The sequence below is a fragment of the Notolepis coatsorum genome (genome assembly GCF_963971535.1).
Source record: "Notolepis coatsorum genome assembly, chromosome: 14".
Classification (NCBI taxonomy): domain Eukaryota; kingdom Metazoa; phylum Chordata; class Actinopteri; order Aulopiformes; family Paralepididae; genus Notolepis; species Notolepis coatsorum.
Genome location: NC_140178.1, coordinates 12,662,085 through 12,685,758, shown reverse-complemented (window position 1 = coordinate 12,685,758; position 23,674 = coordinate 12,662,085). Strand labels below are relative to the sequence as shown.

General features: G+C 45.1%; 1 pseudogene across 1 annotated transcript in view; it reads left to right on the top strand.

Moving 5' to 3' along the window:
* The window catches only part of LOC311240420 (protein tweety homolog 2-like), a 112,764-nt pseudogene that overhangs the window by 74,874 nt on the left and 14,216 nt on the right, over positions 1-23,674 (top strand). Inside the window, exons 5-6 of the transcript in view lie at positions 17,649-17,744; positions 23,122-23,500. The product of the transcript in view is annotated as a protein tweety homolog 2-like (transcript). The remainder of the gene's footprint in view (positions 1-17,648; positions 17,745-23,121; positions 23,501-23,674) is intronic.

Genomic DNA, 23,674 nt, shown 5'->3' with positions numbered 1-23,674 from the left:
GTGTGTGTGTGTGTGTGTGTGTGTGTGTGTGTGTGTGTGTGTGTGTGTGTGTGTGTGTGTGTGTGTGTGTGTGTGTGTGTGTGTGTGTGTGTGTGTGTGTGTGTGTGTGTGTGTGTGTGTGTGTGTGTGTGTGTGTGTGTGTGTGTGGAGAGATCAGTGTTCTGATGGCCTGGGGGAAGAAGCTGAGTCTTGAGTCTCTCTGTTTTTGTTGACGCTGGCTCTGTTAAGATTCATTCTTTCAATCTTTATTTCAACTAGAAAAAACATTGAGGGCGTGTCCTCATTTAGAATGATGTTGAGTATACAAACATGATAAATACACGATAAATACAATAAACAATATGCAATATAAAATAAGTCCAATCATAATATAAATGTCTACAATCAATTAAAACAATTACAGATTATGGTGGAATGGTTTGGTGGTCACAGATTTAAACTGACCAAAGGAGACCAAAGTATTGAGCCTTGGAGTTTGTTGTGCGACACGTCAGGAGCACAGAGACTAAAAGCAGACGTCCCAAGTTCAGTACAGACGTCTAGGTGCTTTAAGTGTGAGAGCCAGTCATTGGAACGTGTTCTATAGGCTCCAGACGTCCACTCCAGCAGAGAAGTGAGATAAATCGGACAATCTCCAATTATATGCTTTTATACAAAAACAGATGCCAGTTCAGCTCTCGCCTCTCTGCTGGGGGTATAGGACCAACATGCGGCATGCTTTCTCTGGCGTGGTCATCGTTTATTACCTGATATCTGAGGGAGCATCTGGGTCTTAGTTACGATGATGGTGGACATATCTGATCTCAGACCCTCCTCCAGTTATCAAGAGGGTTGTGGTATACTGTATGTATCACTATAAGTATATGTAGTATAGTGTGACGAGCAGCCTTCAAATTCAAATGTCCACACAAGTGCAATATCAATCAATACGAATATTTATTGATTGCAGGCCGAATATAGTTCGATGGGCAAATAGAACGGTCGTAATACAGTCCGATGGTCGAGACACAAAACAGGCTCTCGTACAAAAAAAGGTAGTGTGTGTGTGTCTGGGGTGTGTGCGTGTGAGACGTGGGTGAACTAATGATGCACAGGTGTGTTCTCTCAGTACTAATCAGCTACCTAATTGTTTCCACTCCTCACGTGGCAGTAATATCTCCCTTCCTTCACATATCCATGAGAGGGGGGGGGTGATATCTGCCACATAGGTATATGCAACTGTATTATTATTGCTTTGTCAAAACCACCATGTGACCACTTGGACCTTGTAGATTAGACTCAAGTGAATTGTGATCATACAGCACAAGTACAGAACAAAGAAAATACGTTTGAACTGGATATAAAATGTATCAATTAGTACTACTGAGAAATAGTGCTAATCAGATGTATACAGTATTAATATGTACAGTGATACAGGTATAAATACACTATGGTACAGTAGTTAGTCATACTGGCCAGCAGTGTAACTAGTAGAGTAGAGTAGGTAAGGGATAATGTACAGATATAGATATAGTATCTACTGATATGTAAAAAGGATTATATGCAGGTATGTACAGACAGATTTGGATAGATTTGTTTTTGTCTGTGGGAATTGCCATCCTAGAGGAGGACATCCTGCTCTCATCTGGAGAAAAACAAAAGTATGAAAGCGATTGTTGATCATTCTGATGTTTGTCAGGGTGTAGTGAGTAACTCAAACGCGGGACAGACAGACAGACAGACAGACAGGCAGGCAGACAGGCAGAGGGCAGATGGCAGGGAATAAAACCCGAGTCTGGGTGTTTTAATGACGAGTTGGCAGGCAGGTACGAAATAACAAGGAACTCAGGGGAGACAGGCAGACAGACAGCCGAGCCGAGAAACCCCCAGAATAACAACCTGAAAACATGTGAGGATAAGGACACATGGGAGGACGTGATTGATGCTTACAGACAAGGGACAGCTGGTGAGACGACGGGCTGACAAAGACCTACAACGACTATGGAAACTGGACATAGTATATACAGACAGAATACATAATACAATGAATACAGAATACATACTGAACTGAGACAGGTTCAGAGGCTGGTGACGGAGAGACGACTGAAGTGGCCAAGAGGGGCAGAGGTGTGTGTGTGTGTGTAGAGAGAGAGAGAGAGAGGAGAGAGAGAGAGATTGTATTAACCCATTCTCCGCCGATGACGTGTTAACACGTCATTCTCCGCCAATGCGTAAGAAGGCGTCTTTGAGATCAATATTTCATATTTTCGTCATGGTATTCACATTTCACCCACGGAGTCTTGGCTGGTGCTGTAGGACTCCGCTCAACTCTGCAACGCTTCAATACCGCCACCTCGTGGCCGATCGACGAGTTGCCAAACCGGAAGTGGCCGGACGTGCTTGGTCCGTCCCCTATTTTCGTCCGGCCACTTGGTGATCGTCCCGGGGCTCAATACAGACACCGTGGATATGGATCTTTGCCATAACTCAATAATCAACATTATTTGGACGTGTATTAGTATACTCTCATCACCCAACGCTACGAGGAGACTGGGGTGAGTTTCAGCGTTTTTCTTTACCATTTTCGATACAAACTGCTCTGATCAATATATCACCCATACTACATGAATCATTTAACGTCGGTCATTGAATTATAAACGACCCCCCCTCCCCCTCCGTTCACCCGTGCATGATGAGTCATAACATCTAGGACCATGTACAGTTGAAATTTTTTATCTGGCGTCGATCGGTATCAAACTGCATTTGATGATCTAATATATGCATTTATGGCTATATCTCACGTTCTGTGAAATACTGCAGAAAACGATTTTTATACTCTAGACCGTATTTTTGTATGAATGTGTGAATGAAAAAGTAAAACGTTCCTACATCCTGAACGATAGATAATTGATGTTGAATGGGCCATAGTAATGTCAATTTAGCAATACAATTTAAAAAGTTATAGTAAGTAGTAAGTAAGTAAGTATTTATAAAGCACCTTTCATACATGTCATGTAGCTCAAAGTGCTGTACACAATTATAGGCATATATAACGATAAAAGCAATAAAGTCACAGTGATCAGTTAAGATCAATGTTTAAAAAAAAATAATAATAATAATAATAATAGTAACGTAAAAATGAAAATAACGTAAAAACAGTCATTTGCTTACCAGTTTGGGAGAACAGGTCCGCACAAACATTTCCGCTCAGTGGCAACCGGAAGTGCACTAAACCAATGCACTTGTATGGTAGGTAGCAATGTTTAGCTCTTATAACGCTAGTGTAGTTACGTTTTTATCAGTGGTCATAGTTGGGTCCATAGTGCTTTACCAAGTCCCATGGATCCATCAGTGGCCGTGTATTGTGGTAGAAAGAAAGAAAAAGAAAAACGTATAAAGAAAACAGTCTAAAGTTTGAAAGTTTGGGAGGTCCGCAAAGACACGACCGTTCAGCTCAGAAGCTGAGGCGTGTCAAAAACTTTTGAAAAACTGGAGGCGTGTCTCCTATGTACCCGTTCCTTCATCTAAAAAGTTTGAAAGTTTGGGAGGTCCGCAAAAACACGACCGTTCAGCTCAGAAGCTGAGGCGTGTCAAAAACTTTTGAAAAACTGGAGGCGTGTCTCCTATGTACCCGTTCCTTCATCTAAAAAGTTTGAAAGTTTGGGAGGTCCGCAAAAACACGACCGTTCAGCTCAGAAGCTGAGGCGTGTCAAAAACTTTTGAAAAACTGGAGGCGTGTCTCCTATGTACCCGTTCCTTCATCTAAAAAGTTGGGTCCACAAGGCTTATCCTAGCCTCATGGATCCATCAGGTTTTTCCAAGCCATAACTATTTGTAAGCTAGACTGTATAGGTACGTTTTTAATTTTCCTTTAAAAATGTGTATAGAGCTGGCGTTTCTGATGTGTGTTGGTAGTGTGTTCCATAGTTTTGGGGCATAGTTGGCAAATGCCATACTTCCTATCCTTTTTTGGTTTCTGGGCGTGTCTAGTAAACCTGTAGTGGATGACCGTAGCGTTCTTGAGGGCAGATAACTAACTAGGGAATTTGCTATGTATTTTGGGCCTTGCTCATTAAGAGCTTTATATGTTAGGAAAAGGACCTTAAAATCAATTCTATGAGTTATTGGAAGCCAGTGCAGAGTGGCCAGGACTGGAGTGATATGTTCTCTTCTCCTTGTATGAGTTAGTAATCGAGCTGCAGAGTTTTGGATAAGCTGAAGCTTCCCAATGGTTGCTTTGGGAAGACCAGTGAACAGTGCATTACAATAGTCAAGCCGACTTGATACAAAAGCATGAATACGTTTCTCTGCATCCTTTTTATTTACGAAAGGTCTTACTTTCGCTATGTTTCTTAGGTGGAAGAATGACGTTTTCATGGCCTTATTTATATGAGACTTAAAGGTCAGGTCTGAGTCCAAGATGACACCTAGGCTTGTAACCTCAGTCTTTACATAGGATGACAAACTCCCCAGGTTTTTACAAAGCACTTCCCTTTTCGCTTTTGGGCCGATCAATAGGATTTCGGTCTTGCTTTCGTTTAATTTTAGGAAGTTATTGTTCATCCACTTGTTTATTGCTAACAGACAATTTGTAATGGACTGTATGGCTGTAGTGTTATTTGGTTCTGCGGAGATATATAGTTGTGTATCATCAGCATAACTATGGAAGCATACATTGTGGTCTCGAATGATGTCCCCGAGGGGCAGCATATATAGTGAGAAGAGTAATGGACCAAGGCAGCTTCCTTGTGCGACTCCAAAATTGCTGTCATGTTCCTCGGATACATTGTCTCCAAGCTTAACATAGAACCTTCTCCCCTTAATGTATGTTATGAGCCAATTTAGTACATGATCGGAAAAGCCAACCAGTCTTTCAAGACGACTGATCAAGATATTATGGTCAATCGTATCGAACGCTGCACTAAGGTCCAATAGGACAAGAATTGAGACTTTGCCAGCATCGGAGTTTAGCCTGAGGTCGCTAACTATTTTGGTAAGGGCAGTTTCAGTGCTGTGATTTGTTCTGAAACCTGATTGTAGTTCCTCCATGATGTTATTATCTTTGAGAAAGGAGTTTATTTGTACTGAGACTATCTTTTCTAATATCTTGCTGATAAATGGAAGGTTCGATATTGGCCTATAGCTTTTTAGTTCGTTTACATCTAAGTTTGTTTTCTTTAGTAGTGGTTTTACTACAGCCGTTTTAAATGCATCTGGAAAAGTGCCTGTTTGAAGAGACATTTATGATTTCAAGGACATGATTTGAGACACTATCAAACACCCGCTTGAGAAATGCTGTTGGTATAGGATCGAGGCAGGAGGTGGCGGAATTACACTCAGAGACAATCTTACAGAGGTCAGGTAATGTAATACATGTGAATTCCCCCATAGTTATCTCAGGTGGGGTTTCACTCACAGCCAGATCTATATCAGCGGTAATGCTTGCTCTAATCAATGATATTTTTTCATTAAAGAAAACTGCGAACTCTTCACATTTTGTGGCTGATGGCTGCGGTATATGGGGGGGTGGTATGTTAATCAGCCGGTCAATGGTGGAAAAAAGTACCCTGGAGTTACCTATATTTTCTGAGATCATTTTGGAAAAATATTCCTTTCTCGCAAGTTGTATTGCCTTATTGTATGCGCCCATGGCGTCTTTGTATAAATTAAAGTGAGCTGTGAGTTTGAGTTTCCTCCATTTTCGCTCGGCTATCCTACATTTTCTCTTGTTATCTTTAACATTGGTTTTATTTAGCCATGGAGAGATTCTATCAGTTTTTACCTTTTTAACCTTTAGAGGGGCAACAGTATCTAACACAGTTGACAAGGTGCTGTGGAAGTTTTGCACTTGCTGATTTAAGGAGGATTCACTGCATTGGTCATATGATTTCATCATACTAGAGAATTTTGCTTCAGCTCTAGCGTCCAGAAGCCTTCTGTGAACTAGGAATTCGCTTCTGGTCTTATGTAATATTAGGCTTGTACCATAGAACACACAATAATGGTCAGAAATTGGAATTTGTTTTACTGATATATTCTCAATGTTTAGCCCTGTTGTTATTAGTAGGTCCAGAGTGTTGCCATGTTGGTGGGTGGCCTCGTGAACATGTTGCATCAGTCCAAAACTGTCCAGTAGGTTCAGAAACTCACAACCCCTGGGGTCATCCTTTTTGTTGATATGAATGTTTAGATCTCCATTAAGAATGATTCTATCATACCTGGTAATGCAGATCGATATGAGTTCTGAAAATTCCTGTATGAAGAGTGGCGAGTACCTTGGTGGTCGATACAATGTCACACATATTACTGGCATTTCTGTTTTCAATACAATAGCAAGGTATTCAAATGATAAAAATGTTCCCAGGTCAATATCATTGCACACAAATTGAGTGGAGATGATTGCTGCTATTCCGCCTCCCCTCCCACTCTGTCTGTTTGATTGATAGAATTTAAAATTGGAAGGGCAGGTCTCAATCAGTGTTGCTACACCAGTGATATTGTCTAACCATGTCTCTACTAAAAACATACAATGTACACCATGTTTTACTATGAGTTCATTTATCAGAAATGATTTTTGTTTCAGCGCTCTAACGTTGAACAGTGCTAGTTTTAGCTGTACGGGTTCTGTAGTGGGGTGTGAGATAGTCTGTGGTTGAACACTGATATTGATAAGGTTAGATTTACATATGGGACGTGATAATGAGTAATTGATTAGTCTTTTGGTGATCAGAATCGGGATGACACTCAACGTGTTTTTTTGTAGTTTAGGCTGCTTCTGTATATAGTCTACAGAGCTAGATATGGTTGGTTGTCAGGCCAGTGATGCTATACTTTGTATGACGTTATGTATTAGCACATTTACCCCTGATATGTTTGGATGGATGCCATCGGGTCTGTAATGGTATTTCCTGGACCAGAGCAGATCAAAGTTATTTATATAGCAAAGTCCTATAGTAGTACAGTGGGTCTGTAGCCATTTGTGCAACCAGAACAGACGGCTAAATCGCTCAGATCCACGACCTATGGATGGAATGGGGCCAGACACAATGCATATTTTACCCAGGCTTTCAATAGTGAGTATTAGTGATTCAAAGTCAGATTGGAGTTTAACGGATTGTCTAGCCATTACGTCATTTGCTCCGATATGAATGATAACGGTGTGGGCGGACGGATATCTCTCGATGATTTCGGGAGTACACTCAAGTAAGTCAGTAACTTTTAAACCGGAAAAACAATACGTAATGCCGTGTGGTATTTGCAAAAACCTGGTGATGGAATCTCCGATGAGTAGGATCTCTGGCTGTTCCTGGATGCATTCCCCGTCGTAGATGGCCAGGTTTCTATGGTGAAAAGCCGCAGGAGTAGCGTCTGCATTGCTGGCGGAGTTAGACGGTTGGTCGGGCAGCAGCGCCGTGTGGAGGGGCTCGTTCACAGCGGCATTTCCATCGATGACACTCGCCGTTTGAATGATCATACTGGTATGGGCTGCAGAGCACCGCAGACGAGGACGTTTAAACTTTGGGGAGTCGGACCCATCGCGTGAGTCTGGGGAGCTTGGCGATGCGAGAGCAAACAGGGCAGAGCGCTTTCTGCTCTGGGTTGTAGTCGATATATTTCCATGGTTGAGTCGTGAGCTGGAGAGGGCCGCCGTCCTGGCAGCTTCGCTTGGAGCCTGGCTAGTAGCTAGGCTAGTAGCTAGCATCGGATAGTCTTTGAGCAAAGCTACAGTACTAGCAGCAGGAGACGGAAGCGAGGGAGAGCCTAGGAGGCTGGAATCATTACAAAGAGGATTGAATCGGTTTGATAGTTGAGGTGAATCAAAGGGATCATATAGAGGAAGGGAGAGCTTCCTTCGGCCCCTCACCACTGTCGCCCAGGAGGGACTACTGGTGCAGCCTGCGTCCGCTTTTTCCATGCCAGCCAGCTTGGACATGAGCTCCGTTTGACGCTTGAGAAGATCCATTACTAGTATCTCGATGGTCTTCAGTTCCGTTCGCATTTCTGCGACATCTGATGTTGGAGCCATTTCCTCGGGGGAGTTCAGCACTGCGAGTACTGTAGCGTGTAGCTGTAGCTATGGCAACAACAAGCGCCGATAGCTTTAGGTCACGTCCAGTAAAAAGTCACATAAAACCAATAAATCCAACAGTATAAACGATAAGAGCAAAAGTCACAGTGATCAGTTAAGATCACTGGTTAAAAAATGGTAGAAAGAAAGAAAACAGTCTAAAGTTTGAAAGTTTGGGAGGTCCGCAAAAACACGTCCGTTCAGTAGTAACCGGAGTGTAGTGGATCCAACCAACTAACACACAGGAATGCAGGAGGAGGAGCTTGTACAACGTTGCCCAACAATGTTAAAGCCCTGCAAAGAAGGTGAACATCTCCATAGACCAAATAGAGCTGGCAGAGGATGGTTTAGGATGGGTACAATGCCCGGCAGAGAATGGGTTAATACTCCTCATCTTGAATTCGTCTTTTTTTTCATTATTCCTCGGAAATTGTATTCCCCTCAGCCATACAGAGAGGGTGGGAGAGAAGGAGGGATGGAGAGAGAGGGAGGGAGAGAGAAAGTAAGAGGGAGAGAGAGGGGGGAGAGGGAGAGAGAGGGGGAGAAGGAGGGAAGGAGAGAGAGAGAAGGTGGGAGAGAAGGAGGGAGTGAGAGAGAGGGAGTGAGAGATAAGGGGGGATGAGGGAGAAGGAGAGAGGTATAGAGAGAGAGGGAGGGAGATAAGGAGGGAGGGAGAGAGAGAGGGAGGGAGGGAGAGAGAGAGGGAGGGAGTGAGGGAGGGAGAGAGAGAGCAGGGGAGGGAGGAGGGAGAGAGAGAGAGAGAGAGCAGGCCTAAGATAAGCCCCTACCCAGGGGGTGGCAGTGAGGAAGAGAGGAGCAGATTGTAACCATGTTAGCAGTGATTAAAGCTCCCCTGGACTTGTCAGGGGTGACTGGAACGTATCACTTGTCGGTGGGTCCAGCATTATCACGCTCGATAATAGCGTATATAGCAGGTACTGGCAGTAACCTATAGTGACCATCGTTATTAATTATAACCTCTGGCGCCTGCCCCATGAGGGAACACAGTCGGCTACCATTAGGGGCGACAGTGGCTTGAGAGATAGAGCAGTCGTCTGGTAATTAGATTAGATTAGATTAGATTCACTTTATTGTCATTACACAGTACAAGACAGTGCACCGAGATTGTGTAGGTCTAACCAGGATGTGACGATCAACAGTCAGTTGCAATATAAGACGCATATAAATAAAACTGTACAGCAAAGTGCAAGTAAAGTGTAATCCGGAGGTTTCCCGGTTCGATTCCCACTCCTCCTGCGCAGCGTGTCAAAGTGTCCTTGAGCACAATTGCTCCCCGATGAGCAGGTTGGCACCTTGCATGGTCGCCTACGCCGCCTTGGGTGTGTGAATGTGTGAGTGAATGGGTCAAATGCGAGGAGAAAATTTAATTGTAAAGCGCTTGGGATAAATGCAGCCTTTTCCTTTTCCCGTTCATACCGGCGTCCGCTGTAATGCAGTTTCTGTAAAACGACGTCCTCCACCTGCCGTCCGACACGCAGATCTTCGCGACCCAGGCCTTCCTCCTCCTCCTCCTCCTCCTCCTCCTCCTCCTCCACCCCAGTTGGACCTGCTGCCCGTGCGGAACCCGACTCCAAATCTCCTGTTCGATGATTGGATTTCACACGACGGTGGACCGTGTGCTGCCTGTGGAGAATGGGCATCGTATTGATGAAGGGCTAGTGTTACGGCATGCCAGCCGAGAGGTTATTGAATAAAGGGGGTGGGGTGGGGTGAGGTGGGGGCGGGGAAGAGAAATTCCGCTGCTCTGTTTTCTACCTCCCCTCCTCCTCCGCGCTGGACGCGGAGTCTCTCAATTCCTCCTCTTCCAACACGCACCTGCGTTCACTTTGAACGCTTCCGTCTGCATTTATGGAGACAAATCAAATTGTGGTCTCTCTCTCGTCCGCTGCTATCCCAACCCCCCCCCCCCATGTGCTTGCCTGCCTGCCTGCTGCTCGTTTCTGGAAAGTTGAGTGGTCATTTCATACACTCAGGGTGTATAGTTACCCGCCGGATAGCCTCTTGTTAATGGGTCTGGCCACTCCACTCCAAGGCTCCATATGCTGTCAGTGACTCATCGTCGTGGCATATCCCTACTGTACAAACATGCTGCGAAGTGTCTTCACGTTAAAGGGGAACTATCTTATAAATGGCCTTTTTGAGTGTTTAGCATTGTTTCCTAGCTATGTGAACTTATATTAATATGATCTATGTCTCAAAATTCTCATATTGGTGCATTCTTCCAATTCTCCTCTCACAATATTCACCCTCACTGAACTGAGTCGTTTGAAAATGTGCCTATCTGTGATGTCATATAGTCACTGCTGCATGTTAATGTTCAGGCGACGACGACGCTGCACAGTGGTTTAGGAGCCCAGGCTCAAAACAGCTCGAGATCTTGAGGTAGAAAAATGCTGTTTTTGAGGACTTGATTAGTACATAAATACAAAACAATGAATAAAAAATATATATATATTACAGAGGTGTTCCATAGACTCACAGGAATTGTGTAAAAGTGCCCAAATAGTGAAAGAAATTGTAAAATAGTTCCCCTTTAAAGGTTTATTACATTTACATTTTTTTATCCACTTTTTCTCCTCCTATTTTTCTGTATTTTTCCTCCCATCCCAATTTAGTCGTTATGCCAATTCCCCCCTCCCCTTCCTGGTCGTTGCACGCATGTGCCCCCCACTGGTCGGTCTAGGGAGCCCTGAAGTCAAAACAAATTCCTATTTCCTTATTCTTTTTTTGTATCTACTTTTTCTCCCCGTTTTTCTATTTTTCTCCCTTCCCCAATTTCGTATCGTCCAATTCTACCCTCCCCTGTCTCGAACGTTGTTAGACCATGCCTCCCACAAGCCGGCTGCAATGTGGACGAAGCCTTGCATCACGTGTCCCCTCCGGTACTCGAGGAGGCAGCCGTCACATCTTTTCACCTGCACAGCGCGATCTCTCAGCGGCGAGGGTCTGCGTGGGAGGGACACGCCGCCCCCGTTGCTTCCTGATTCTACTGCGCAGGCGCACCAACTGACCTGTAGGAGTCGCTGTCCACAACATCCGATCCCCACCCACCAGCTTCCCACCCTTTAACACAGCCAATTGTATTAGTATGAACGACCAGCCAAGCTGGTAGCAACGCCGAGAGCTGGGCTCGAACCCAGCATCTCCTGCGTTGGTGGCGAGCGCCTTGCCCACTAGCCGCCAACAAATTCCTATTTCCAATGGCGACCTGGCAAAGGGCACAGCCTGTTGAGGGACAGGGGGCAGGTGGTGATATAAATACAAAGTTAACACAGAACACGATTAAAACAAGTTAAAACACCGTAAGACAAACAGAGTGAAACAAAACAGCCACAGCAGGCAGGCAGATGCAGGTGCCAGTTTAGAAACAGTTGCAAGTGTCAGTTGAAATGTCCATGATAGTATCCTTGAAAGCTTATTTGGAGATTACATCGTCCAGTTTTAAACCTTTTTAGTAAATTGTTCCAGTCTGTGGGCACGGCAGACTGAAATGATGATTGTCACAATTACAGAGTGAGTTTTGGGGATTTTCAGCAAGATGAGATTTGGAGAATGGGTGTTGTAGACGGCAGGTGCAAAAATCTATGGAGCTTGTTAAATCTTTCCCCAAAGAAACAAATCAAAGTCAACATTTATTAATATATTCTTTTGGTTGGTGAAGCGCACAAACTTTCCTCCCTCCCTGATTGGCTGGCTCATCACTCATGCTCAAAAGTAAACAAACAAATGTACAAACTGGGCCGGGCACCAGATTAGTTCGGCACTTGTCTTGGCCTCCGAATAGGACTGATGCCACTTCACTTTCTGTTTCCAAGAACAACATCAGATGTGGAGCTAGTTCTGAATGGCTTGTCTGCTCTGAATAATATAAATTTCCCGTAACAACCCTGCGGCAATCAAACGGCAAAGAGCACCAACGGATCCTAGTCCTAGATCAGGCTAAATCTGTACTGTATATACAAGATCCAGAACCCAAAGGCAGACACAGAATGAATATAGACGGGACATGGGAGTAAAAGCCATATATACGAAGATATGGAACAGGGGAATACTAGGAATCGGGGTAAACAGAACAAGAACACAAAAATAAATTTAATAAAAACAACGCTGAGCATTGTGAAAAAAAGTATCAAAAGAAACCACAAGAACAATTAAAGTCCAATTGCCTGGAACAAAAAGATTCAAATCTCACGGGACAAAACAAAGAGTAAGAATCCAGGGATGACGTAAAGGAGCAGGAGAGGAGGTTCACCAGGCAGGAGGTTCACCAGGCAGGAGGTTCACCAGGCGGGAGGTTCACCAGGCGGGAGGTTCACCAGGCGGGAGGTTCACCAGGCAGGAGGTTCACCAGGCAGGAGGTTCACCAGGCAAGAGGTTCACCAGGCAGGAGGTTCACCAGGCAAGAGGTTCACCAGGCAAGAGGTTCACCAGGCAGGAGGTTCACCAGACAGGAGGTTCACCAGGCAAGAGGTTCACCAGGCAGGGGGTTCACCAGGCAGGAGGTTCACCAGGCAGGAGGTTCACCAGGCAAGAGGTTCACCAGGCAGGTAGTCAGGAGGTTCACCAGACAGGAGGTTCACCAGGCAAGAGGTTCACCAGGCAGGGGGTTCACCAGGCGGGAGGTTCACCAGGCAGGAGGTTCACCAGACAGGAGGTTCACCAGGCAAGAGGTTCACCAGGCAGGAGGTTCACCAGGCAAGAGGTTCACCAGGCAAGAGGTTCACCAGGCAGGAGGTTCACCAGGCAGGAGGTTCACCAGACAGGAGGTTCACCAGGCAGGAGGTTCACCAGACAGGAGGTTCACCAGACAGGAGGTTCACCAGGCAGGGGGTTCACCAGGCAGGAGGTTCACCAGACAGGAGGTTCACCAGGCAGGGGGTTCACCAGGCAGGAGGTTCACCAGGCAGGAGGTTCACCAGGCGGGAGGTTCACCAGACAGGAGGTTCACCAGGCAGGGGGTTCACCAGGCGGGAGGTTCACCAGGCAGGAGGTTCACCAGGCATGAGATTCACCAGGCGGGAGGTTCACCAGGCGGGATGTTCACCAGGCGGGAGGTTCACCAGGCGGGAGGTTCACCAGGCAGGAGGTTCACCAGGCAGGAGGTTCACCAGGCGGGAGGTTCACCAGGCAGGATGTTCACCAGGCGGGAGGTTCACCAGGCGGGAGGTTCACCAGACAGGAGGTTCACCAGGCGGGTAGTCAGGAGGTTCACCAGGCAGGTAGTCAGGAGGTTCACCAGGCCAGGAGGTTCACCAGGCGGGAGGTTCACCAGGCAGGATGTTCACCAGGCGGGAGGTTCACCAGGCGGGAGGTTCACCAGACAGGAGGTTCACCAGGCAGGAGGTTCACCAGGCGGGTAGTCAGGAGGTTCACCAGGCAGGTAGTCAGGAGGTTCACCAGGCCAGGAGGTTCACCAGGCAGGCAGTCAGGAGGTTCACCAGGCAGGAGGTTCACCAGGCAGGTAGTCAGGAGGTTCACCAGGCAGGTAGTCAGGAGGTTCACCAGGCAGGAGGTTCACCAGGCAGGTAGTCAGGAGGTTCACCAGGCAGGTAATCAGGAGGTTCACCAGGCAGGTAGTCAGGAGGTTCACCAGGCAGGTAGTCAGGAGGTTCACCAGGCAGGAGGTTCACCAGGCGGGGTAGTCAGTAGGGGTGGGACGATACATCGATCCAGATCGATATATCGATCTATTATCAATGATCCAATAGGATCGATGCAACATAAAAAGATCGGTTCATATTGCGATACTCTTATTTTGAAAATCCCGCGGTGAGTCGTATCCGTCCGACAGCACAGCAGTAGCATCTGAAACGCAGTGTAAACATTACAGCAGAGCAGGGCTACAGAGTGTGCCTTTTTTGCGACCCGAATTAAGTCCCTGCATCTAACATGCTTTGCATCCTCGCCATAGTTGCCCATTATCTGGCACTATTTAAAAGTTTGACTGAGATCGGAATGAAGGAGTTTTTAAACCTATTTAGTCTAGAGCGTGGAACTCTAAACCCCCCCCCCCCCCCCCCACTGCCCTCTGGGAGGAAGTTTAGAGTTCCACGCTCTAGACTAAATAGGTTTAAAAGCTCCTTTATTCCGATCTCAGTCAAACTTTTAAATAGTGCCAGATAAAGGGCAACTATCGAATAACTGATATTTGGTTGTTATATTATCGATATTCGATAATCGATATAAATTTTTTTTTGGGTATACTATTATATTATATTATACTAGTATATTTGGGTATACTATTCTAATGTGGTGTTGCCAGACATCCTGCTGTGCAGGTACTTTACTGCATCTTTTATATTGTGTATCTCCTCTGTTTTGGAGTCAGTTGTGTTGTGTCATGTCTGTATGTATGTGTCTGTGGCTGTAGTGTGGGTGTAAGCCCAAGACAAATTTCCCAGCTGATGGGACAATAAAGTGACTCTTGACCCTTGATTCCTTTATGCCCACGTCGCGTTAAAGACCGAAATTAACGTAAAGTTTGAAGCTCAATATATCAAAACGTGGCACTTTACAGTGAACAGGGGGTCTATTTGTATTACGAGAGAGAGAGAGAGAGAGAGAGAGAGAGAGAGAGAGAGAGAGAGAGAGAGAGAGAGAGAGAGAGAGAGAGAGAGAGAGAGAGAGAGAGAGAGAGAGAGAGAGAGAGAGAGAGAGAGAGAGAGAGAGAGAGAGAGAGAGAGAGAGAGAGAGAGAGAGAGAGAGAGAGAGAGAGAGAGTGAGAGTGAGAGTGAGAGTGAGAGAGAGTGGGGAAGAACAGGGGAAGGGAAGCCTGGTGGCTTGGAGGTGCATGGTCAAATCCACACCCAGACTAGGTCCCCACAATGCAGGGCATTTTACACAGTCCCTTAGGATTCTGGAGATCAGGGGTGTGCACAGAGAATTTGGGGGGCAGGGGCTCAAGCTACAAAAAGGGCACTTAACCCACCAACACCCAGGGCGGGATCCACAAAGAATGGATTGCACGGTGCTAATTGCACCCTTACTTACAATTCATTGCAGGTGATTGATTGATTGAACATTTTATTACCAGATTGCAGAATGGGTACAATACAGTACGGCTAAATACACACAATTGTTAAGGGGATGCAGACCAGAGAAATACATTCATCTTGTTTACATCAGGGTCCCCCATTTTCAATTCATAATGAATTGTAAGTAAGGGTGCAATTAGCACCGTGCAATCCATTCTTTGTGGATCCCACCCCCAGTGTTCATATTTAACAAAACATTTTGGGGTGGGCACTTGGGGCAAAAGGGCAGGGGCTCAAGCCCCCCTTTGGCCCTATCTGTGCACGCCACTGCTGGAGATGAATGGTCTTTTTGGTCACCGAAGCCATACACAGCGGTGGAAAGTACTCATGTACTTACTTACAATTTTGTTTACTTGAGTATTTTTTCATTTTAGGGAACTTTGTATTTTTACTCCACTACATTTCAAAGGAAATATTGAACGATTTTGCATAGGAAACATGGCAAATGTGTATTTAGATAGATTGAGATTTGAAGCCTGACAACTTCAAGAGGAATACTAATCAGAGCAACATAACTGGACCACATACCACTTTTAACAAAAACCTTTAAAGGTCAACGGTGCAAGGTTTGAACACTGTCTGCACTTTATGCATTGCTCTTAATCTGCCAACTTTGTGCTCATTTTATAAATTTTTTTTATTTTTTTACTGCTGTGAAAGGTGCTATACAAATATAGCTTATTATTAGGGATGTCCGATATTATCGGCCGATATTGGCATTAAAATGTAATATCGGAAAATATCGGTTTTACATTTATTTAACCTTTATTTACCCAGGCAAGCAAGTAAGAACAAATTCTTATTTTATTTATTGTCAAAAGTATGCATAATGTTGTGTTAATTCCACGACAAGATATATGTAATGTTAATTACCTGAAATTATTCCGTTTTTCTGGGGGGGAAACCCCGCATATAGCGGTATCGGTTGATATCGGTATCGGAAATTAAGAGTTGGACAATATCGGTATATCGGTTATCGGTAAAAAAGCCAATATCGAACATCCCTACTTATTATTATTATTATTATTATTATTATTATTATTATTATTATTATTATTATTATTATTATTATTATTATTATTATTATTATTATTATTATATTATTATTATTATTATACAAACATCATGTATAATGCATACTTTTAAGGCGGGGTTTGCGTCAAAAGACACACACACACACACACACACACACACACACACACACACACACACACACACACACACACACACACACACACACACACTCTGCTGTAGGGGGTCCAGGCTGTGTGTGTGTGTGTGTGGCCCCTTCTTATATGTAGGAGCGCACTTTAAGAGCGTGAAATATTCATACCCATGGATTTGTCCTGTTCAATTATTAAGCTCTGGGCTGCAGACGACCCGGAACAGATGGGCTCTAACTAGGAGACGAGCAGAGAGTCTGTATATTATCTGCACACGTTCAGCGTCTCAGCCCCGTCTCCCCGGGGGGCCGCTCTGTATGACCTACAGTACCTTGTGCTCCTAACTGTGTTTACTTTATGTTATGATATGATGAGGAATATTATTCATGAAGTATATCATTATGCCATGTAGTATATCGTACTATAGTCTATTCATATAACTCTCTATGCATGCATGTACAATAGTGCTGTATATACCGTATATGATAAAAAATATTATCAACAATTTAATTTTTTATTTGTATTCTTTATATATATTTTTTGTATTTTTGTATAATTTTTTATATATAATATATATATTTTTTACTAACTGAATGTTCATTGTGAGCGTTCTGTGGTGCTGAAGTACAATAAAGTACGTCTATTCTATTCTATATATACATTTATATATTTATATTTACGGCATATACAGTATATCCATATCTGTCTAGACTCTAAATATACCTGCTACATATGCTTCTTTAAACCTACTTGGTTACTGAATAGCCACACTTCTTTTCGTTGTACTGTACTTGTGCTGTATGATGACAATACATTTTTTTTTTTTTTTTTTATATATTTTTCCCCCTCCTTTTTCCTCCGATTTTCTCCCATCCCAATGTTAGTCGTTATGCCAATTCCCAATCCCCTTCTTGGTCGCTGCGCACTTACCCCCCACAGTCGGTCTGGGAGAGTGGAGGCTATCACGTGCTTCCTCCGACACACGTCTAGCCAATCAACCGCTTCTTTTCACCTGGCAGCGCGGACTCTCACTGAGAGGGTGTAACGTGTGGAAGGATCACACTACCTCACTTAGATCCTATCCGCGCTGAGCAGGCGCCCCGACCGAACTGTAGGAGTCGCTGTTTACAACGACCAGGACCCACCCCGCCAGCTTTCCCACCCTCTAATACAGCCAATTGTATTAGTGTGAACGGCCAGCCAAGCTGGTGACAACGCCGGAGCTGGGAGCTGGATTCGAACAGGCGAATCCAGCGTCTCCGGTGTTGGTGACGAACGCAATCTCCGCTACGCCACCTGACCGCCCGATGACAATACATTTTAATATAATATAATCTCATCTCAAAGTATATATTGTTGATGCTCGGTTCTGTCTGCTTGCAGGTGGCTCACCTATCTGCTGCTGCTGATCATGGATCTGGTCATCTGCTTGGTCACCTGCCTGGGCGTGGTCAAGCAGTCCAGATGGCTGCTCTCCACGTGAGTACTGTGTGTGTGTGTGCGTGTGTGTGTGCGTGTGCGTGTGCGTGTGCGTGTGCGTGCGTGCGTGCGTGCGTGGGTGTGTGCGTGCGTGTGTGCATTGTGTCCTTGTTTGCCTATCCTTGCGGGGACCAAATGTCCTCACGAAGAAGGAAAACAATAATTTTTACATCCTTGTGTAGAGATTTGGTCAGAACCTACAAGGACAAGGGGCTATTTTAGGGTTTGATTTGATCATAATCAACTTTATTTATATAGCACATTTACAACAGTTTTGTGACTGTACCAAAGTGCTTCACAGATAAAAACAAAAAAATACATAAACAATACATATACTAAATTTATATTTTTTTTAAAAGTGCAAATACAAAGTACATGGGTTCAGATAGAAATTTAAAAAAAATAATATAAAATAAAATTTAAATAAATAAAAGAAGAATAAAAGAAGTAAAAGTGCAGTAGATTCCAAAAACAAGGCATAAAGGGACTAAAAGTAACAACCTAGGAGGCAGGCTCAGCTCGGGTCAAAGGCCAGGGAGAATAGATGAGTCTTAAGCCGGGACTTAAAGACCTCCAGGGTCAGGGCTCCACAGTTTAGGGGCGGCTATGGAAAAAGCTCTGTCCCCTCTGGTGTTGACCTAGACCTGGGCACATGTAGCAGCAGTTGGTCGGCTGACCTTAGGGCTCTGGATGGGGTGTGGAGACGCAGGGGCCAGGCCATTTAGGGATTTAAAATTATGATTTTATTGATGGTTAGTATTATTAGGGGATTGGGGGCGACAGTGGCTCAGGAGATAGATAGAGAGGTCGTCTGGTAATCGGAAGGTTCCCGGTTCAATTCCCGCTTCCTCCGGGGGGCAGCGTGTCGAAGTGTCCTTGAGCAAGACACTTTACCCCTAATTGCTCCCGATAACAACTACATTAAATATGGGTTTTTTCTTACACTGAGGACAAAAGAGAGACCAGAACCCTGGCCCTAGTTGTATTTACTGTATGTTGTTTATTTCATGTTTTTAACAGTCAATCGAGGCATTGTTTATTACTGCTAAATGTTTTGTGAAATTTATTTGAGTGGTTAAAACATTGCAGAAATTTAGCTTGTGAGGAAAGGGTTTGGTTCTGATGTTAGACCAGGTTCTGAGGCTAGACCAGGTTCTGATGCTAGACCAGGTTCTGAGGCTAGACCAGGTTCTGATGCTAGACCAGGTTCTGATGTTAGACCAGGTCCTGATGCTAGACCAGGTTCTGATGTTAGACCAGGTTCTGATGCTAGACCAGGTCCTGATGCTAGACCAGGTTCTGATGCAGGTTCTGATGCTAGACCAGGTTCTGATGCTAGACCAGGTTCTGAGGCTAGACCAGGTTCTGATGCTAGACCAGGTTCTGAGGCTAGACCAGGTTCTGATGCTAGACCAGGTTCTGATGCTAGACCAGGTTCTGAGGCTAGACCAGGTTCTGATGCTGGACCAGGTTCTGATGCTAGACCAGGTTCTGAGGCTAGACCAGGTTCTGATGCTAGACCAGGTTCTGATGCTAGACCAGGTTCTGATGCTAGACCAGGTTCTGAGGCTAGACCAGGTTCTGATGCTAGACCAGGTTCTGAGGCTAGACCAGGTTCTGATGCTAGACCAGGTTCTGATGCTAGACCAGGTTCTGATGCTAGACCAGGTTCTGATGCTAGACCAGGTTCTGAGACTAGACCAGGTTCTGAGACTAGACCAGGTTCTGAGGCTAGACCAGGTTCTGATGCTAGACCAGGTTCTGATGCTAGACCAGGTTCTGATGCTAGACCAGGTTCTGATGCTAGACCAGGTTCTGATGTTAGACCAGGTCCTGAGACTAGACCAGGTTCTGAGGCTAGACCAGGTTCTGATGTTAGACCAGGTTCTGATGCAGGTTCTGATGTTAGACCAGGTCCTGATGCTAGACCAGGTTCTGATGCTAGACCAGGTTCTGATGCTAGACCAGGTTCTGATGCTAGACCAGGTTTTGATGCTAGACCATGTTCTGATGCTAGACCAGGTTCTGATGTTAGACCAGGTTCTGATGCAGGTTCTGATGTTAGACCAGGTCCTGATGCTAGACCAGGACCTTGTGAGCAGCCAGGCTACTCACAAGGTCAAAAAAATCATGTCACATCACTCCCATTTTGGTATCCCTGCACTGGCTCCCGGTACACTATAGAATTCACTTCAAAGTCCTCACTTTCACTTTCAGAGCACTTCACGGTCAGGCCCCTATCTACATCACGGAACTCATCCATCCCTACACAAACACCCGCTCACTCAGATCTGCCGATCAGCACCTCCTAGTGATCCCCAGGACCAGGCTAAAAACAAGGGGTGATCGAGCCTTCGAGGTGACAGCACCAAGGCTCTGGAACGCTCTCCCCCTGGACCTGCGAACTGCCCCCTCTGAGAACTCTTTTAAAAAACAACTAAAAACACATTTGTTCAGGCAGGCTTTTAATCACACATAGGCGCCTTTTACTGTTCTATAGTGTTGTTTTAATTAGTGACTCATGATTTTATCCAAATTCTTTTATTCTACTTTTTCTATCTGGTTTCACTGTTTTTAACTGCTGTTTGTCTGTTGTCATTTATTTCTGATTTTGTTTTTATTGTGTTTTTATATTAAGCTGTAGTGTAAAGCACCCTGTGCATTCGTGCTGTGAAGGGTGCTCTATAAATAAAGGTCATTCATTCATTCATTCTGATGCTAGACCAGGTTCTGATGCTAGACCAGGTTCTGATGTTAGACCAGGTCCTGATGTTAGACCAGGTTCTGATGTTAGACCAGGTCCTGATGCTAGACCAGGTTCTGATGTTAGACCAGGTTCTGATGCTAGACCAGGTTCTGATGCTAGACCAGGTTCTGATGTTAGACCAGGTCCTGATGCTAGACCAGGTTCTGATGCTAGACCAGGTTCTGATGCTATAGACCAATAGAGTTTATTTTTAAATAAATTTTTTTTAATTTCTTATTTTATTTATCCTTTATTTATCCAGGAATGTCCCATTGAGATACAAGAGCTCTTCTTCCAGGGAGTCCTGACCAACACGGCACACAACACGTTTCGACATAAAAACAAGGGCATTAAACAAAAAACATAAAAATCAAATACAAATACAGACGGCGCCGGGGCAAGAAGCACGATCAGATCAGCAATAGCATGTACGATATTAAGAACTACAAACAGTGTTACTGAAAATACATGTAAAAAATGTATATGGACATGTTTGACAAGGAGGCCAAAAGAAAAGAATTCACTGCGTTGGCCGGGAATCGAACCCGGGTCAACTGCTTGGAAGGCAGCTATGCTCACCACTATACCACCAACGCATGGACGTTTCAGAGCATGAAAATAGAACCCATAATTATTACGTGGTTCAAAATGTTTGTACTTTAGCTCTACTGCTAGAGAAGAGAAGAAGAAAAAATACGTTTCACTAGCTGTGTCTATATCCTCACTCGCCTGTTCTGTTTGAGGATCAGGTAAAACAGTTACATGTTTCATGAAGGGCTAGTCGTAACATACCTTTAAAAGCATTCACAGTAGGAAGTGCCTCTAGACAAAGTTTCACTTGCAGCGTATTCCATAAAAAGGGAGAATGCAGCTTTACCAAGCTCTGACTGCATCAAAGGAACATTTAAAAGCATCCCAGTTGCTGCTCGTCTGGTATTAAAAAAGCAAGTATAAAAGGACAGAAGTCTGGCGATATATAAGGGCAGCTTACCTAGCGATGACTTCAGGATAAAAATCAACATGTGTGATTGTCTTCTTTGATACAGAGAGGACCATCCTAAAGACGGATACAAAGTTGTGGTCGCTTATTTTCTCCACGAGTGGTTCTTCTCAGTAAAAAATTGAAAATAGGGAAATTATCTGTTGATAGTCATATCGACATCATACCAGCAACATTACATAACTCCAATCCAATCCAACTTTATTCATATAGCACGTTTAATAACAACAAGGTTGACCAAAGTGCTTTACACTCAATCCATAATATAGTAAAACACATACACACAATATTACGCGCACAGAACTACAAACACAAATGTGTACTGACACCTTTCACTATAGTTTCAATTTTAGTAATTGCATGTTATTAAAGGAGAAGGTGGAGGCTTCATGTATGGTCTCTATATAGTCATAGCAGAAACGACATGTAGGCTTTAATTATATTATGTTAATAAGTTAACAGAACATCAAATGAATGGCAATCATCTTCAGTCTCTCTCTTTCTCTCTTTCTCTCTCTCTCTCTCTCTCTCTCTCTCTCTCTCTCTCTCTCTCTCTCTCTCTCTCTCTCTCTCCTCTCTCTTCTCTTCTCTCTCTCTCTCTCTCTCTCTCTCTCTCTCTCTCTCTCTCTCTCTCTCTCTCTCTCTCTCTCTCTCACCCAGAACTTTGGTTTGGCGCCTATAATGTAAATTAAATAATATCCTGCTAGTCGTCGATAAGCACTGTTGAAGTTTAATGAGGGATCAGCCAATGGCTTGTGCAAAGGCACTGTCAATGGTGAACCCCGAGTTCTGTTTCAGCACCTCGGACAGCGCCGTGCGGATCTTTAATTAGGAGAGATTGTGTGCACACGCCCCCAGCAGGCAAGGAAGCTGCTTCCAGAGAGACGTTTCTGATGGGAATTATATTGTTCCCCTTTCCCCTGGAAATATGAATTATACGGAATAAACCGATTTTAATTGCAACATCTTGACGTCTGGTATTCGAAACCACAGCCCACTGGTAACCAGTAGAACAGAAGCCCCCGAAACCCTCCCACGTACACGGCTTTTAACCCTTTCACAACCAACACGACAGAGGGTTAACCCTTTCACTACCACACTCTGTAGTGCGGTAGTGAAAGGGTTAACCTTCTGTAGTGCGGTAGTGAAAGGGTTAACCCTTTGCCGTGTGGCAGTGAAAGGGGTTAACCTTCTGTATTGTCGCAGTGAACGGGTTAACCGTTTGGTAGTGTGGCAGTGAAAGGGTTAAACTGAGCCAAGCCGAGCGCCTGATGCAACAAAACCATTGAAAACAACAGAGAAAAGTCCATAAAGTCCATAAAGGGGTCCAACGTGATCACAGCCTACACCGGACCAATCGTGGATCTAGATTCCCCGCCGTTCTGTTTGACCCCCATTTAGAGCAGCAGCCTTGTGTTTCACTGTTGAGTGGATGATGCTCCTCCTTCTCGGACGAGTCTCACTAATGTCTTATCGAGCGCCGGGGCAGGATGAGCCTCCGCTCCCTTAACTGATGATTAAGTGCTTTCAGGCTACTTTATTGGTGCTGTCCGAGACTGGGAGCCCAGGCCCCTCCCCACTGGAGCCCAGGCCCCTCCCCACCCAGGCCCCTCCCCACACTGGGAGCCCAGGCCCCTCCCCACCCAGGCCCCTCCCCACCCAGGCCCCTCCCCACACTGGGAGCCCAGGCCCCTCCCCACACGCCCTACTGGGAACCCAGGCCCCTCCCCACACGCCCTACTGGGAACCCAGGCCCCTCCCCACGCCCTACTGGGAACCCAGGCCCTCCCCACACGCCCTACTGGGAACCCAGGCCCCTCCCCACACTGGGAGCCCAGGCCCCTCCCCACGCCCTACTGGGAACCCAGGCCCCTCCCCACACGCCCTACTGGGAACCCAGGCCCCTCCCCACACACCCTACTGGGAACCCAGGCCCCTCCCCACACGCCCTACTGGGAACCCAGGCCCCTCCCCACACTGGGAGCCCAGGCCCCTCCCCACACGCCCTACGTCCGTCAGAGAGGCTTTTTCTTTCCTTTTGCAATCCCTGTTTAATTTCTTCATTTAGTTCATTTTGTTCTTCTATCATACGATCTTCTCTCTTCTTCTCTCTACCTTCTTCTCTTTTCTCTCATACCTTCTTCTCTCTTCTTCTCTCTTCTCTACCTTCTTCTTCTTTCTCTC